The following is a 6,715-nucleotide window of genomic DNA, read 5'->3' as shown; positions in this document are numbered from 1 at the left end:
AAAAAAAAAAAAAAAAAAAAAAACAAGTATAAAAATGTGTATTTTTTCAATCATCTTTTAAAAACTGCATAGAAGGCTAATATGTAAATAGTTTTAAAAAATTAATTTGATTGGGTGGCGTCTGTGGCTCAAAGGAGTAGGGCGCCAGCCTGATATGCCAGAGGTGGTGGGTTCAAACCCAGCCCTGGCCAACACTGCAAAAAAAAAAAAATTAATTTGATTATGTCATCAAATTGACTAGTCAGGAGAAAAAGAATACCTGGCAAGTGAAAACACAGAGAACACAGAAATGTTTTCAGATAGAAACTTTTCATATCAATAATATAATTAAAAAATCATCCCTATTTGCTGCCAAAAATATCACTGCTACAATAATTTTCTATTTATTTTCCATCACTGGCAAATATGGTCATATTGCAGCAAGTCCAAAGCTGTAAATTTTCATGTCAGGTAATAACAGGATTACATGCACTGTATTTCACCAGTTTTTAAAAGCAAAGAAGTCCTCAAAACAGGTTCTAATTGGTTTTTCTTTCTTTCTTTTTTTTTTTAATATGGAACACTTCACAAATTTGCATGTCATCCTTACACAGAGGCCATGCTAATCTCTGTATCATTCCAATTTTAGTATATGTGCTCCTGAAACAAGCACCTAATCTTTTCTCTCTCTTTTTTTTTTTGAGGCAGAGCCTCAAGCTGTTGCCCTGGGTAGAATGCTATAGCATCACAGCTCACAGCAACTTCCAACTCCTGGGCTAAAACGATTCTCCTGCCTCCACCTCCCAAGTAACTGGGATGACAGGCGCCCGCCACAACATCTGGCTATTTTTTGGTTGCAGCTGTCATTGTTGTTTGGTGGGCCCTGGCTGGATTTGAACCCGCCAGCTCAGGTGTGTGGTTGGCACCTTAGCTACTTGAGCCACAAGTGCCAAGCCTCTCTCTCTTTTCTTAAAAGACAGAGTCTTATGCGGAGTAGAGTGCCATGTCATCATCATAGCTCACAGCAACCCTAATCTCTTAGGCTCAGGCAATCTTCCTGCCTCAGCCTCCCAAGTATTTGGGACTACAGTCCCCACCACAGCAGCACCCAGCTAATTTTTCTATTTTTAGGAAAGACAGGGGTCTCACTCTTGCTGAGGCTGATCTGCAACTCCCAAGCTCAGGCAACTCACCTGCCCTAGTCTCCCAGAGTGTTAGGATTACAGCAGTGATCCACTGTACCCAGCCTTTTTTCTTTTTTTTGAGACGGAGCCTCAAGCTTATCCCCCTGGGTATGCCATGGCATCACGCTCACAGCAACCTCCAACTCCTGGGCTCAAGCGAGTCTCCTGCCTCTGCCTCCCAAGTAGCTGGGACCACAGGTGCCCGCCACAACGCCTGGCCATTTTTTGGTTGCAGCCATTATTGTTGTTTGGCGGGCCCGGGTGGGGGATTCGAACCTGCCACCTTAGGTGTACGTGGCTGGTGCCTTAGCCACTTGAGCCACAGGCGCCGAGCCCCAGCCTTTTTTCTTAATGTTTTAACAACCTTTAACAATGACAATCCTTCTTCTTATCAAGCATGGTTCTTTGTGGGAGCAAAATTATCTTTTAATGGATTATGACCTGCTTATGAAAGAGGAGGAGGGCAGGGGTAAAAAGGTAATTTGATGATGGCACAATAAGTGGCTAACATGTGGTATGTTCCTTCTATAATGAATTATTATTTTAAAATTAATTGACTCTATTAAAAATCTATTTCATGGCAGAGCCTGTGGCTCAGTGAGTGGGACGCTGGCCCCATATACCAAGGGTGTATGAACCAAGGCAAGAGAATCGCTTAAACCCAAGAGCTGGAAGTTGCTGTGAGCTATGACGCCACAGCACTCTACCAAGGGTGACGAAGTAAGACTGTCTCTAAAAGAAGGAAAAAAAAGAAGATTACTGGTCTAGTGAAGGAGCTATAAGCATTTGTTGACCAAAAATAATGAATTTTGGGCGGCACCTGTGGCTGAGTGAGTAGGGTGCCAGCCCCATACACCAAGGGTGGCAGTTTCAAACCCAGCCCTGGCTAAACTGCAACAAAAATGTGGCCAGGCGTGTGGCAGGCACCTGTAGTCCCAGCTACTTGGGAGGCTGAGGCAAGAGAATCACTTAAGCCCAAGAGCTGGAGGTTGCTGTGAGCTGTGACACTACAGCACTCTACCGAGGACAATGATGTGAGACTCTGTCTCTATTTAAAAAAAAAAAAAAACCCTAAAAAAAATCTATTTCGACATTTTTCTAGTTTTCAGTTTATAAAAATCAAAAAAGTTGCTTTGTGGTAAAAATGTACCTTTATTATCATTTATATTTACTTAGAATAAATACATGCAAGAATTATATCGATCATGTCCTATTCTAGTCAGCAGATGCCTATTGCTCACTCTGGAACAGTCATCAAAAAACCCCACTTTGCAGCAGTTGAAATAGGTTCCAAAAAAGAAAGAAAGAAACCTACTTCCTTTTGAAAATGAAAATTTAAAAATATATAAATTTTTTTAAAAGAAAATGAAATAGTCAACTAACTATGAAAACTCTTCACAGAGATGTCTTCTATGTTTAGATAGCACTAATACTTTATTCTTAGGGTAGCTGATGGAATTGAGCCACAGTGACATTTGCGACTAGAAGGGAAGATGGAAATGATTCCATTAACCCAGAGTGCTGTAACATATGGTAATCATAGGTGGTAGAATAGCTGTGTTGGACAAGGGTAGAAGTAAGCCATGTGGCACAGACATTATCAATTACCACACATGGTAACCATGCTGACACAATGCATCTTTTCCAGAAAGAAAATGATTTGGGCATATGAAGTACTTTACTGCCTTATCAAAGGGTGATCTATAAATGACATATCTGGCACCAATATAGCACATGTAGTTTCCAGGAATTCTGCAAGATCTAAGAATTAAGATTTAATGAACTTCCTTATACCTAAATAATAGTACAGTACCTTGCAGTTATTTCCACAAAGACAGGAAATAAAAATATGTTTGCAAAATAAACTTGGGTCCCTCACATATAAAACTATTAATTTTTGAAATATCCTTTTATTTATTTTTATTTACTTATTTATTTTTTGTAGAGACAGAGTCTTACTTTATTGCCTTCTGTAGAGTCACACAGCTCACAGCAACATCCAACTCCTGGGCTCAGGCGATTCTCCTGCCTCAGCCTCCCGAGTAGCTGAGACTACAGGCACCTGTCACAATGCCCTGCCATTTTTTTATTGCAGTTCAGCTGGGGCTGGGTTTGAACCCACCACCCTCGGTATATGGAGCCGGCGAACTACTAGCTGAGCCACAGGCACCGCCCAAATAGCCTTTTAAATTGCCACATAAAGGCTGGGCACATTGGCTCATACCCACTATCCTAGAACTTTGGGATAATGCCAAAGTGGGGGCATCCCTTGAGCTCAGAGCTTGGAGACCAGCCTAAGACCCTGTTTCTACTAAAAATAGAAAACTTGGCTCGGCGCCCATAGGTCAGCGGTTAGGGCACCGGCCACATGCACAGGGCTGGCAGGTTCAAACCTGGGCCAGCTAAACAACAATGACAACTATAACAACAATAACAAAAAATAGCCGGGTGTTGTGGCAGGCACCTATAGTTCCAGCTACTTGGGAAGCTGAGGCAAGAATATCACTTAAGGCCAAGAGTTTGAGGTTGCTATGTGCTGCAACACAATGGCACTTTACCGAGGATGACATAGTGGAACTCTTTCTAAAAAAAAAATAAATAATAAAAATTAAAAAAAATAAAAATAGAAAAACTAGCCGGGCATTGTGACAGGCACCTATAATCCCACCTATTTGGGAGACTGAGGCAGAAGGATTCTTGAACCTAGAAGTCTGAAGTTTCTGTGAGCTAGGTTGCTGCTCTGGCTAATGCCAGAGACAGAATGAAACTCTGTCTTTAAAAAAAAAAGTTCAGGTGGCACCCGTAGCTCAGTGGGTAGGCCACCAGTGACATACACCCAGGCTGGTGGGATTGAACCTGGCACGGGTCAGCTAAACAACCATGACAACTGCAAGAACAACAACAACAAAACAAATAGGCATGCCCAGCACCTGTAGTCCTAGCTACTTGGGAGGCTAAGGCAAGAGAATCGCTTAAACCCAAGAGTTTGAGGTTGCTGTGAGCTGTGACTCCACAGCACTCTACCAAGGGCAACATAGTGAGACTCTGTCTTAAAAAAAAAAAAGATCAAGAAGCCAAAAGAATAAAATGAAACAAAACTGTCATATAAAATTCTGGAATTTTCTTTCTTTTCTTTTTTTTTTTTTTGAGACAGAGTCTCACTTTGTTGCCCTTAGTAGAGTGCTATTGCATCACAGATCATGGCAACCTCAAATTCTTGGGCTTAAGCGATTCTCTGACCTCAGTCTCCCAAGTAGCTGAGACTATAGGCGCCTGCCACAGTGCCCAGCTATTTTTAGAGACAAAGTCTGGCTCTTGCTCAGGCAGGTCTCAAACTCCTGAGCTCAGGCAGTCTACCCACCTCAGCTTCCCAGAGTGCTAGGATTACAGGTGTAAGCCACCATGCCCAGCCAAAATTCTGGAATTTTCTATGTGTGGAAATAAGTCAATAATTTCATAATTCTTTAAAGTATTAAGCCTATAGGCAAAAATTCAATATAGGTTGTACTGAAAGATGAAATTCTAATTATTTGTGCTAAATATTGCCAAAAATATTGAATTGAAAGAAACATGATGAAAATTGTGTTTTAAGAAAATTTAATATGCAAACATTCCTTCAGATTAAGTGCAGGATGGGTGGAAGAAGAGAGATTGAAGGCTGGAATAATTTGGACAATGGGAGATAAGGAGAGTACAGAAGAGAATGGTGCCAGTAGGAATGATGATGAACAGACAAGTCCAGAGTCACTGGACAGGAGGATCTGAAATCCTAAGAAGGAACCTAAAGACATAATTTGTGAAGATCTGACCACCCACCCAGAGAGGTATTCATCTGGCTGTTCCAATTATCTATTCCTGTAATACAAACTACTGCAAAACTTTCTTTTTAGAAGAAAAAACATTTTACTGTACTTCACAGCTCTGTAGGTTGACTGGGCTCAGCTAGGTGGTTCTCAGTTGCAGGTCTCAGATGTTGCAGTCAGATAACAATGGGGACAAAACACCTGAGGGTGGGTGGCGCCTGTGGCTCAATGGGTAGGGTGCTGGCCCCATATACCAAGGGTGGCGGGTTCAAACCCGGTCCTGGCCAGACTGCAACAAAAATAAATAAATAAATAAATAAATAGCCAGGCGTTGTGGCAGGTGCCTGTAGTCCCAGCTACTCAGGAGGCTAAGGCAGGAGAATCGTCTAGGCGTAGGAGTTGGAGGTTGCTGTGAGCTGTGTGATGCCACAGCACTCTACCAGGGCAATAAAGTGAGACTCTATCTCTATAAAACAAAACAAAACAAAAAAAACAGCTGATGGTTCAATTGGGCAGATGTCCAATATGATTTACATTACATTTTTTGCATTTATATTGGGAAAAATTGAGTGGAAAAATGACTAAGTTGTAAATATTTTTCAAGACATGTTGCAGTTGATACTGTTGACTAGGAACACACCTAGGGCTCTCAACTGCTATGCCTAAATACATTTCCTTAAAGTAATCAGACTTCTTACATGGTGGCTTAGGGCTTCAAGAATGAATGGTATATAAAATAGAAATAGTGAAAGAGGATGGAGTGAGTATTCTAGGGAGTGTTCTAGAAGGTGTTTAGTCTTTTATGACCTAGTCACGTAAGTCAGTGGTATTACTCCTATGGTACACTATTGGTCAAAGCAGTAATAGGCCCATTTTATTTTTATTCATTCATTCATTCATTCATTCATTCATTTGAGACAGTGAATGCTGTCCTTTTAGGTAGACTGCTATGGCATCATAGTGGGCAGCAACTTCCAACTCTTAGGTTTAGGTGATCTCCTTGCCTCAGCCTCCCAAGGAGCTGGTACTACAGGTGCTGGCCATGATGCCCAGCTAGTTTTTCTATTTTTAGCAGAGATGGAGTCTTACTCTTACTCAGGCTAGTCTCAAACTCCTATGCTCAAAAAATTCACCTGCCTCAGCCTCCCAGAGTGATAGGATTAGAGGTGTGAGCCACTGTGACCAGCCAATACGCCCATTTTAGATTCAAGAGAAGGAGTCATAATATAACTCACCTCATGATTGGAGGAATGTCAAAGCATTTGTTTTAAACTATCACAATAATATTTACCTTCGTGAATTTAAACAAAGTTCAGCAACTTGAACTTGGAGGCTCAGAACCAAATTTAATTACACGAAGGGCTATTAACTAATACAAATCTCACAAGGATGTATAAAAATCACCATAACAACATATGAATTTACAGCAAGCACTATTCCAAGAAAATCAGACATTTGAATTGACTGACTGTAACCAAAGTGCCTGGAAATCCAGTTATCAACAGGTTGATAATGGGCATGCATGGAATCAGAATAAGTTCATTATGATTCAAATATTTAACAGCATCAAGCTGAGATAGTCTGATACAATCAACAAAAATGTAAAAAGACACTATGAGATGTTTTTTTTTATTTTGAGACAGAGCCTCCCTTTGTCACCCTTGGCCCACAGCTCACAGCAACCTCAAACTCTTGGGCTCAAGCAATTCTCTTGCCTCAGCCTCCCAAGTAGCTGGGACTACAGGCACC

General features: G+C 41.2%; 1 non-coding gene and 1 pseudogene across 1 annotated transcript; one reads left to right on the top strand and one right to left on the bottom strand.

The window, feature by feature from the left end:
* Nucleotides 1–548: 548 nt before the first annotated feature.
* On the bottom strand, nucleotides 549–652 carry LOC111727124. Its single transcript, XR_002774752.1, has one exon. It is a non-coding gene; the product is annotated as a U6 spliceosomal RNA (small nuclear RNA).
* Nucleotides 653–4,838: 4,186 nt separating this feature from the next.
* Nucleotides 4,839–6,715, top strand: part of LOC111727099 — a 3,722-nt pseudogene continuing 1,845 nt past the window's right edge.

The sequence above is a fragment of the Otolemur garnettii genome, unplaced genomic scaffold (genome assembly GCF_000181295.1).
Source record: "Otolemur garnettii isolate 467f Iridium unplaced genomic scaffold, OtoGar3 scaffold00094, whole genome shotgun sequence".
Classification (NCBI taxonomy): Eukaryota; Metazoa; Chordata; class Mammalia; order Primates; family Galagidae; genus Otolemur; species Otolemur garnettii.
This window is presented reverse-complemented; position numbering and strand designations above follow the sequence as displayed.